Source organism: Dromaius novaehollandiae, chromosome 1 (assembly GCF_036370855.1).
Source record: "Dromaius novaehollandiae isolate bDroNov1 chromosome 1, bDroNov1.hap1, whole genome shotgun sequence".
Lineage (NCBI taxonomy): Eukaryota > Metazoa > Chordata > Aves > Casuariiformes > Dromaiidae > Dromaius > Dromaius novaehollandiae.
In genome coordinates, this window is record NC_088098.1 from 213360098 (window position 1) to 213372372 (window position 12275).

The following is a 12275-nucleotide window of genomic DNA, read 5'->3' on the forward strand; positions in this document are numbered from 1 at the left end:
TCCCCTGTTTTGGAGCACAGGGTTATTCCAAGTGAGTCATCAAAGACCTAAGGTTCTCTGGCATCTTTGTTTTAACATTCCTATTTTAAATTATTCAGACCCCCCTTTTATGTACATATCTCATATTCTGTTTTTTAAAATTTATCAGAACTGAGGAATATTGTTAATTTTTACTTCCTTATTATAGGAATTATGATAGCGTCTAGAGGCTCCAGCCAAGACCAGAACCAGTTTGTGTTAAGCTGAACGCAGTCACTGAGAGACAGCTTCAAAAAGCCCAAATAGACAAAGCAATTGTGTTACATTAAAGATACCGCTACTTTTTAAACCTATAATAACTTAGAATTATTAGTAGCAATAATGTGTTTCTAGGTTTTAATAAGAGTCAAAGCCCTCCTGAGCAAGGCACTGTACAGTAAGGAAAACAGGCTTTTTAATAGATAATTTATGATCTGAGTATCTGACAAGATCTCACAAAAGGATGAAACAGGTAGGATGATACTTTATTAAAAGTATGGAAGCAAAGAGAGTTTTTTTTCACTATTCTGATGATCTCTGTTATGAAATGGAATAGGGGGGCTTTCCAATTTGATTATTTTTCTTTATATATCGTTCTCAATAATACACAGATATACCCACAAAAATTCATCACTTCTGCAGGACAAAAAACCATAATGTTAATTCTAGCTACTATGTCTGTCCTCTAAACCTAACTTTAATCATCTGAATGAAATTAGCTCATTTCAGGTCCTACTGCAAGATATTCCGATGAATGTGGAATACACTGTTCCTTCACAGACCGGTTCGGGGAAATCCGGGATTTCTGTTTTACTTCTTTTGTTATGGATCTTCCTCTGACTGTGCCCCTCCAGGGTGCCCTAAGGAACGAATCATGGCATCGCTTTATAATGACTAGAAATCCTGATTTCGGAGGCCATGATTTCAATCCTACCTTCAGTTTTTAGAGAATAAGTCTTCATTTGTTTTTACAAAACCTTTATGTTTTCAGTCAGAGATCATTATCGTCCACTTGGTTTTTCTGCCTACCCCACCTGACATGACCAAGGGACACACGCAACATCTGGATAGCCAAGAGCCAGGAAATTTTGGCTACATCTGTATTAGTAAATTAAACATGCCCAGAAATGTTTCTAGGTGCTGAGGCCAAGTATTGCAGAGCATCCTGTGTCTTAGCTTTCAAAACGAGGTGTCTGGGTGGAAACCGGTTATTGGGAACCATTTTTGGAACATTTTGACAGGAGGAGGTGCCCAGGACCGTTCCTGAGCACGTGATTTACCCCTATGTGAAGCCCTTGTGATGTTTTTATCTGAGAATTAGTTCAGGCACATTTCTGACACAGGCTTAAACTATTATTAGGTTTTAATATTTTTATTTCATTGTTTTAAACTGTACTTAAGGTACGGGCATAACAGGGTAAATGTGGATTTCACCTCTGTGCATAGGGTCGGAACAAAACCTTAGGAACCACTTGAGCACAGAAGCCAAGAAATAAATAGTTTTACCCTAAGTAATGTTAAAAATTATGAGGAAGACTAATTGCTTAATTGGCCTCTCCATCTCATGCTCCGTGAGCTGTCTGTGTACTTTCCAATGGCTACACTTGGCTGGAAGATCCGCATTTGTTTTCCTCCAATGCCTTTTTTGAAAACATTTTCTTCTCTTGTGAATGGGAAGAAAACAGGAAAAAAGATTACATTTTATCATCAGAAGGGAAGAACTGAAATTCATATTTTCAGCTGGAAAAACATCTTGTCAGTGTTGCTTTCCCTCTCTGGGAGAAAGTCATTTCTGCCTCTCGCCCAGCATTTCAATTTTCCTGCAAGAAAGTTCAGGGGCTTTTTTCAGAATAAATAATCATTTCTTCTGTAGAAATCGTTGATTTTTTAAAGGTGGTATTTTCTATTAAAAAAAGGAATTAAATTAAAATCTCCTAGTCAGATTGAATTTCTGGACCTCTGCAAAGGACAGAGTTCATTATGTTGCTGTATTTATTAGACTTATGAAACGACTCACAGCTTTCACATTCACAACTTAGCTCAAAGAGTTTCCTGAAAACAAACTTTCACATTCACCCCTTATTGATGTGTAAAAATGAGTATTTAGAGTGAATACATTAGGAAAATTTCCCTGGAAAAGCAGAGTTTTAAAAAAGTATACCTTGGGTATATGCTTTTCAGGACAAATCTCAGTTCTAACAAGAAATCCCTGGCCAGGATAGCACTAATTGCATTGTCTGGGCACATTGAGTAGAGATTTCATTTCACACATCACAAACTATCCACACAACCTTGTCACAGTCATATTTCATACATAACTTTTTCCTAGCAAAGTCTAATCTTCCAATCTTAGTTTCACAGTCCACTACTCTGAAACAAAGCTCGGTTAAATCTTAATAAAAAAAAAAAAAAAGAAAAAAAGATGCAGAAATAAAAAGGAAAAAGCCCCTGCAAATTCTCTCAGGCCCTTGATCCCAAATGTGCTGGAAGCTCTGCAAACTCCTCTGGACTCCAGGGACAGGGCTCTGGTGACAGTCGATGGGGCGCGTTGCTGAGAGAGCACTTTCAAGGGAAAGGAAAATTATACAGCAAAAGACCCAGAATACTCAGGGTTAAGCAACTAGTATAGAGTTGAATATCATTCTATATATTTTTTCTTTCACTGGTTTTGTAGAAGCACTGTGTTTGAAAGCTTTCAAAATTTGATTTTTTTGTTTTTAATAATCATTCTGATACTCGTTCTTTTTTCCTGCCTTCTATTTTAAAGATTTTGGTCAGTTCTTAAGTCAGTTGTTCTCCTGCCGTTGAGTTCATGCATTCGTTTTACCTAAAAAATCACACTTTCTGATCAGCAGTATGATGAGAATAGGGGAAATTTTCCTTCTGAGGACATGTTATTGCTTTAAGTGTGTCACAAAGATCTTAGATCACCTCCTGAAGCATTTCCTGAAGCATTTTTACAGGTCACTGTCAATGTCAAAATATTAGTTGGCCCATTTGCCTGATATGGTGCATGCTTCTGCATATTGCTTTTCACCTTTAGATCTCAGGCAGGTGTACAATAAGATGAAGTAATATAACTCCTTTCATTTGACATAAACGCTAAGTACATTTGTATATTTCAGAATATTTTTTCAGAAAGAAAGTCATTCTCACAGAGCTATGCAGTCATTTGCTGTGGCTGAAATGCACTTACACCTGCAAAATTTCCTAACTATATATGTATCTTTTCTTGCAATATATACATTATTTCTTGCAAATATACGTACATACATATATATATATGTGTGTAGCAAGAAATAAATCCTCAAATGGAGTAGGTTCATCAGCATATAATAATTGGAGCAATGATAATTTGCATCAGGTGATGATCTGTTCTTCTATGTTTGAGGTTTTTAAAAGTAGTTTCAAAGTGAATGTCTGGTTCATAAAAAGAAAAGCTATTTCAAGGTGTGCATCTAAAGGAAAGTGGATTTTATTAAACTTTATTGTTATTTTTATTAATCTTTTTTTATTTTTTTTTCCATTTGGATTTGGAAATATGGAATATTAAGCACACCCGTCTCTCAGAGGACACTATGGAGAAGACCTGGACCAGAATAAAAATTCACCTGTTATGATTGTCTTAAATGCATCATTTAGAAACTTCCATTTCCCTCTAACTATTTTTTAAGACATTCTGCAGCTTTCAAGATGTTCTTCGCTATTTATTCCTCTGAAGAGAACACTGCTGCTCAGATAACAGCCATTGCAAAGCAGATAGACAGTGTTGACATATCAATACCGTCTGCAGGTGTCCTTTTGCTGTGCAGAAAGCAATTTATTGGTTCCTACAATCCACTAAACTTTTCTTATTTGGGGGACCTTTAGTGGGTTTGGTGGACTTGCTTGATTTGTTCATTTTTAAGTGTCTGCATCTTGGAGAATGCTTAGCAGGTGTTTACCCTTTTATGCAACATATTTATGTCAAGTGTTATGCCATATATATGCTTTTCTATTTTTCAGTCTATTGATATCAATTTTAATGTCATAGAGAACACAAAAGTCATTTCTGATAAATAAACAAGAAATTACGTATCTGTTTTTTTCTGCTAGTTTTGCTTACATATATTTATGTTTCTGCTGCACCTTGTGTTCTTCAAGCAACTGTGACTATCAGACAGTATTTTTAAATTTCCGTGTCACGAACAGTGCAGTAATATCGGGTGGTAGTTTAGTTTTAGACAGGGCTAATTTTGTATGGAAGGAGGTGCCAACATCTCAGAATGTGTGTGCTTATGTGTGTATATCTCCATTAAACAAGCTCTGATATTTCAGACGGCGCTGACACAAAATTAGCCCTGCTTCTAACAAATTAAAGTGTGCTTTCATTGTAGCATATTTGTTTATAATATCTAACAAGCTGCTCTGCTTGAGTGCCTGATACAGATGAAACCATCGCCTTCTGCTTGGCAAATCAAACAAACACCACTATAGGATTGTTAAACTCTGATAAAACCATACATAAAAATCTGTGTTCCTGGACTTCTCTCTTCAGTGCATCTGTTCCAGTCCTCCAAGCAATGAATGTAGGTTTCTTCAATGGATTTCTGCAGAGTCAGTGGCTGTTTTTTGATGCGTTTCCATAAAGTCTGCCCTTGGCTAGAGTTTTCCAGAGACACTGAAAAAGCCGTGCACAGGCTAATTAACAGAAGTACAGAAAACTTGCTGCCAGGGATTTGAAAGTTGGCAAACAGGTCCCTTTAGGCTCTTTCTGAGGAGGCTGGCAAATACAAGCTGTCTACCCATTTGGCTTCGGATGAAACACGAGCCTGGACATGGACCTTTTTTTTTTTTCCCCCATGCAAAAAATTCTGCAATAACTTATGTGGCTTAGATTGACTTCAGTGCAATTACGCAGGGTGTCGGCCAATATGGAATTTTCTCTGCACAATCATATGTTTCATATTGGGTTGTCATTCACCTCATTACTCCAGGGTATAGCTGAGGAATGAGGCAACCAAAGGCAGTGCTGTAACATTTTGTTTTAAAGCAGATAAAAATGTGAGAATAAAGCCTATATTGTGAGATTAACGGAAAGAAAAAAAAGATCATGGAAGATGTATATAATATATCTTTTTTGATGTGCATGTTTTGAAACTGCACGTTGTGGAGGAAAAACCAAACAAACCTCAAACCTCTATTTCCTAATTTTAAAACCACACACTTTTTAACAGGGCATTAAGCTAAATCTTGTTTTTGGTCCATAGCTCCATCCCTTATGGAGAAAACCAGGAGAGTTGGCCAGAGTTTGCTTTTTTTTTTTTTTTTTTTAACCTGTATAATAGAATCATATTCTCAGAATATACCTTTGGGATTCCACTAGGTGCTGCATGCAGAAAGCAGATCTACTATATACATAGCCTTTCTGACATCCTGTCCTCCAGTTGTTAAATGGGGGAGGCCCCTCTGGAGTACCTCAGCTTCTCTTCTCATCTTTACCTAACTTAAGATGTCTTCAGAGAAAGATCTACCAGCCCTAAAAGACTAGGAAAGTCTCCTTAGGTCGAGGAGAGAAATTCCAAGTTAGAATAAGAGAAAAATATCCCATTTCAGCAGAGCTGGAAGCTCCACTGTCCAAGTCGTTAAGTGGTTCATGGAATATGCCTCATTTTCCCGTCCCTGATGTGAATTAGGGACATTACAGCAGAGATTTGATTTCCTCCCTACCGAGTGCCTGCCCTAACCACCAGGGCGCTCTGGTTTTTCTCCTCGTATAGGACCTTTCAAACGTCTTAGGTTTTGCCCCATGCAATGTGGAAATGCCCACCATTAGATGCCAACACAGAGCGCTCTGTGTGCCTGTCACTGGGACTAGCAAGCTGTCGACTCTTTAGAGCATCAGATCGGTATATAGAGGTTACACTGCCTTAAAAAGCACAGTTCTCTTTTAAATTCCATAGATTTCCTAAATGGGATGCCTAGTGAACCTTACTAAGCTTGAAAAGATTTTTCCCCCTAATAATGCCCCAATAACAAGCAGAATCAATCCTAAGTATGCATAAGGAATCTATTTTTCAGCCTTCAGTTCCTTCAAGGCCCATTTGCATCCTGTATGCAAGCACCGGCTTCATTCACCATTTTATATTTGCTCTCAAAATGAAATAAGACAATCTGTCTTTTCTTTTTTTTTTATGTCCCGTGGTGATTGCCACCTACTGCTCTTGACAGCGTGCCATGCAAATAAATTAGACCAGACCCTGGCAAACTAGGTTTTCAGATGCATGTTCACAAAGGGTATGCAGACACTGGGAATAGACATTTTCTCTAAGTGCCACAATATACATGTGAAGCTGGAAAATCAATACACCATTTACTGAAAAGGAGTTGATTTTCAGAAAAGCTGTGTTGATTGTATTTGCCTTAAAATGCTTTTTATATGGATTTAATTGATTATGGTCTTCCCTTTGGTGAAAACTATTAATTAAAATGGCATCACACTCTGAATAACTTGTATACAAAGTCAGCAGTGGGACTGCAGTTTTATAATAACTTTGACTAAAAGAATAAAAAGAAGAAATAATTCTGTTGAAACATAAATATGTCAAGTAAATGCAAATCAAAGGCCACCAAAACTTCTGCTGCTATTTGTCTTTAAGCAAATAACCAAACTCCAGGAGTCTTCATAGGATCAAGGACTATATCAAAAGATTGCTCTACCCAACACCAGTTATCCAAACTTATAGACACGAAAAATATTTTCATCTTAGAGAAATGAGTTCCTCTTTTATTTTGTGGCAATACACAGCTTCTTTGGACCTAATTTCCAATCTCCATATTCAGATTTCTAAGTTTCCGAAGTTCCCAGCAGTCCATTCTAGTAATACGAGTTGATTGCAAGTACGATGCTGTGAAAACAGGGGAATTTTTAGCACATTGCTTAGGACAGGCTTCTCCCACCTTGCTTAAAAAGGCAAAACTAGCCATGGAGAGCACAAGATGTCATGATAGCTCAAGAGAGCCCACCAGTAAAGTGCATACAAATATACCCATGTTGCTCTTTAAGATGGCTTAGGTCTCAGTTTTCTGGGGAAATGCTTCTTTCCTTCTGAGTTTAGCATCTCCAGGCAGGTGATGACAAATTCTCAGGAGGGAGCTCTCTCCTCTGGAAGTAATTTCCACCAGCAATACAATACCTGAAGGCATAGAGGAAAGTCCATCTGTTCAGAGCGGCTTTTGCCTGAGGTATGCTAGTAGGAAATTTCAGGCTGTCCTCAGTTTCTGTTTGAGGATATACTTTTATATTAATGCTTGCTGGATAATGCTCAAAAAATCAGACAACATTGCTCAATTCAGTCAGCTATTGATAAACATTTTAAAATGTTGTCTCAATATTTTATTTGTTGTAAATGGACTATTAACAATGGACATGTGTTTTATTTATCAAATTAGAAATGGCTTACTAGTTATACTGATGGAAGCATGGACAAAAGAGGGAAAAACAGCTGAAATATTCTGCAGCTACTGATCTACCTCAACTTCTTAAGCCCAAACTAAAACTTATTGCTGTGAAGGCTGGAGAAGATGACTTGTTTGTAATTACACACTATGTGTATAATTTGTGTTTTTAATATTCCATATTTTATAGTTGTTACTGAGAGGATATAAGAATTAGTTCTTATGTATAGTAGATTTACAGCTTATCAGTTATTATTAAAGCAGTGCTAAAGCAAAGGTAAAGACATTTGCATTCGAAATTCTCCATGCACTACAAATAAAACAACATAACAAGGTAAACAGGATAAAATTAAATAAGAGAATAACATTTAAAAATTGTTTATGTATTAGAGCTACAGAGCTTTTTTTGACTAACTACTGCTTGCCTTTACATCAAGCATTGAGAATCCACATTTGTGGATTACCCCATGTTCTGTTTGGCATTATGCAGAATAAAAAAGCAAACTCTGTCCCAAGGAGATTATATGCTTGAAGGGTACTGCTGTCCTGAGACATCCGAGTACCTTAACTTCAGACAAAAGGTGAAAGATTGACAATACTGTCATCCCCACTTTACAAAAGATACTGACTCAAAACAGAGTTGATGTCCCCAGCGTGTGGGTGGACCACTGCATTTCTGTAGGATCCTTCTGATGCCTTCGTATTCACTGCAAAACTTGGACTTCAGTCCTGAATGGGTAAAGCATCTCTGTGCTTTAGCTTATATTTAGGTACATCAGAATTCAGGCACCTCTATGAGTCCTGTTGGTTTTAATGGACTTTCAGTATTTCTTTGTATTTGACCATACGCTTAAGTGCTTTTCTAGATCAAAGCCCTCTCTACTTTTTTGACATCTGAGCCATATCACTCTGCGTATTAGCAGTTATCCCATGTATCTGAGAGATTTTCAGTTCTTCCCTTTAGGGAAGGATGTGAAGGATTGTATATACTGGTCAAACAATATCTTGCTAATAAGAGATTTCCTTTTTTTATTATTTTTATTTTTTGGTAACTGAAGTAAAACATTAGGGAAAAAAATCAGAATAGTTGAAATGTGCATCTGTCTTTGTGAAAGCCCTTTCATCCTTTGCCACTAGCAATCACTCAGGTCTCCTTGACCACTGCCTTTGCTTGCCTTCCACTGCCCCTTAGAAGGACTATATTTAAAAACTTGCCTTATTTGTCTGCTTTTATATTTCTCTCCTGTATTTCCAAGAACTGGATCATTCCTGGTAACACCCATTATACTGGAGTACTAGAGACTAAGTAGGGTTTAGAGAAGCTTGTCCTGGTATTAGTTTTCCGCAGTTCTTCAGTGCTTGTTCACAGATGGCTACTACGAGCCTTCATTTTCCTTCCTATCTGCATTCAGGAAAACCACTCCTGAGAGAAATCCATCCACTATATAGTAGTCTATGGCCCACGAAGTACAGCTGGTCTGTGACCCAGGCCAACAAGTAGCATTGATAAAAAGCCCATTTCAGTCATACAGGAGTTTTGTAGTGGCAGTGGGAATGGGGGTCACCAGTCCTGAAACCTAATTCATGGCCTTATAAAAAGAATAATTTTCGTCATTTCTTTTGCAGCATCACACACGTTCACTTTTGAACCCATTAGGCCAGTTGAAGATACCATATTTGGAGAGAAAAAGCATTACTTATTATGATCCATAACTGATAAAGTACAACTCTTAGCATATGTTAGCTGTAAAAATAACCCATAATTAACTGACTAAACTGAACTAGTTCAAGAGGAAAAAAATAAATTCTTACCAGAGCATCAGTGTTAAGAGACTTAATTGCTTTCAGGTGAGCAGGAACTCCTGCCTGAACTGTCCATTTCTTCTCCAATGTGCTACTGAAAGCAACAGCACAACAGGCTGTTGGGTTGGGTATGGGAATGACACGATATAACTCAGTTACTGATCTACTGAGAACAACTAAATGCAGGGGGAGGCAGGGTCTTGAACTCAGAAATGTCTTGGGTGCTTATGGCACTTGGGTCTCAAGAGGTGGTCTGTCCACTCCAGAAGGGAGAGGGAGGCTGTCTGCACCCTGCTTTTCAGAAGCGCAGCACAGACTTTGGCTGCCTGGTTATATATGTGTGTGTGTGTGTGTATATATATATATATTTATATACATAGATTATACTTAGCTAACATTTCAGGAGGCAGGTTTGTGGGCATCCATTATACATAGTGACTGGAATGATTATCTTTAAAAAAACTTGAATGAACCTGATGCTCAGAGAGCAGAATTTAAGTCCAGCCTTTTTTGAGATCGAGTACCAAAAACCCTAAGAGGTCCATATTTATTTGTCCCTTCCGAAATGGAGACCTAGGACTCCTAACTTGTCAGTAGCAAATTGCTTATGGACATAATTCATCTGACCTATTTTAGAGGTCACATTAAGATCCCTGGAAAGGGACTGTGCCCCAATTCTAATTTTACAGAAATAACAACTGGAGTTCCAGGAAACGAATGTCCATTCCAAAACTGGCATCTGAATAAGTGAGATCACTATAGGAGAACAGCATACTTGTTCCTGTGATTGTGGAGTTTTAACACTGCTGGCTAAAGCAAAGAACGTAGGTTAGTAAAAATTTCATTTTTTTTTAAGTTGAATCAGATTATTAATTAACATGTATCACTTCTCATTCTCTTTCTATTCTTTTGAAATTGTATGATAGGAGATTTTTAATATAACAGATACAAATAAGATCATGCCATTAAAGATCATAAATACCTATGCTTTAAGTAATTAAAGTATAATATGATGATTTAATAATACTCACGTGAGTGAATAATTTCTCTTTGTTTATCAATGGCATAAAGACTCTAGCCAAATCTTTCTGTCTTAATACTTTTTCTTTTTTCCTATAGCTAAAAAGTCCCATTAATTAAACACTGTGTCAAAAATGTCATTAAATATTTTGGAATACAATTTAGAAAATGGAGCCCTGACAGCTGTAGATTACTCAGGTTATATTAGCCTAGGAGCAGGAATTGCAAGTGTCTTAATCCAGCTCTCAAACAAAATATATCAATAAGAGAAATAATATTATGAGTTGATTACATCAAATCACTTTTTTTTTTTTTTTTTTTTTGACAAAAGCAGCTCTGAAAGCAGCTTTGACAGCCAAGGGAAAAGGGTAAACTGAAAAGCTGCAATATATTTAAAGGTTTTGAATAATTGAAAGCCTATCTCTTGCAAGGATCTCATTTTCTTAAAGCAGCTGAGAAACTTGAAATTGATATTTTGCTATGTTGTACGCACAGCACAGGAAAGGCAGGATTTAAGAACATTGACATCAGATCTTTTCTGAAATGTGCTGCTGGAGCCTTGGATGACAAGGGGAGAAATCTCAGAGATACCACAAAAAGGGCAGGCAAATTTGCTTCACTGATGAAATATGTATATCTTACTAAAATTAATTTAGTTATTAGACTTTGTTTCAGTGATATTGGTTGCTATCTGGAGACTGGTGAACACATCTTCTGGATGTTTCTGGGTGACAGTTAAGGAAAATGGTGTAGTCACACTTTTGCTGTAAAATCAAGGGCTAGAACAGGAACAAGACACCGAAAATTTACAGCATGTTATCTGAATACTTTTATTAATTGCCATGATGGTTCAAGGATATCAGTGAAACAAGTTTTGTAGATAGAGGTGTTATCTCTTACCAAACCAGCTGTTAGCACTGAAACATTATCTGAGCTGCTGGGGTCACAAGTCCTTCTCTGTACCTGAAGCAGAAACGAGGAACCTCAAGACTACATTCAAGCTGGGAACAGCTGGTCATGGTCTAATTGCATGTGTATCAGTACTTGAAGGAAGAGTTAGCTGGTGGCTATGGGATGTTGGTAGAGAAAGAGGGAGTTGATAATTAGTTATGTCCACGGGGAAAGAAAGAGACACGTTCACAGCTTGCATAGCATTGAGCTTTGCACTCGTAGATCTCCACCATAATTATGCTCTCACCTTACTAACATCACCTCTTCTCTACACTGATTTCAGGGATGGGGTAACCTATAGTTATCTGATTAAACTGAGCATTTTTTTCTTAACCTTAGCTTTTCCTAGCTTTGAAATTTGATGTTTGGAGGAGACACCTGGGTCTCCAATGGCTTGTCTAAATTTTCCAGCGATATAATTAATGTAAAGAAAGTGTTACCTCCACTTACAAAGTTCATCTTCCTTACTGTTATAAGTGCAGACATAAAAGAGAAAACTCATAGCCAAGTCTTGATAGTTCACATTCTCATTAAACAGGACATTTAAATTGTAGAATGCAAAAATTTGGATAGTCAGACTACAATGCCCATTCAAGAGATAACATCCATGTCTGAATCTTTTTCTTCTCCAAGAAAATCTGTTTTCCCATCACTGTCTCTAATGAACATGAGCCATTTTTGGAGAGTAAATATCTGAAATGTGTCTTCTTCAAAATGTGAGACTTTTCATGTATTTTCCTGCACTCTGTGTCTTTTCTGCCTTGTGATCCCTCTGAGCTCGTGCTTTCTAAATGGAAAGGGCTGGAGGAGTTTGAACAGAGTTCAGGAACTTCATCTTCATTCCAATGCACAACCAGCAGAGTTGAATCCACTAAAATGTATAATGCAGCAGGAGCCACTAGTTTAAATGGGTGCATCTTTTTTGGAACTGTATCACCATGGAAACAGAAAAAGATCATGGTCTTTGTACAGATCCTTTCCTCTTTGTCCTCCCATATTGAACTCCACAGGGGAAACTTTCATAGATATCCTTCTTTCACAACATT

At 37.3% G+C, this 12275-nt stretch overlaps 1 long non-coding RNA gene across 1 annotated transcript in view; it reads left to right on the top strand.

The window, feature by feature from the left end:
• LOC135330626 (uncharacterized) overlaps positions 1–12275 on the top strand; it is a 546609-nt gene that overhangs the window by 517063 nt on the left and 17271 nt on the right. The gene's annotated exons all lie outside the window — the stretch shown is intronic.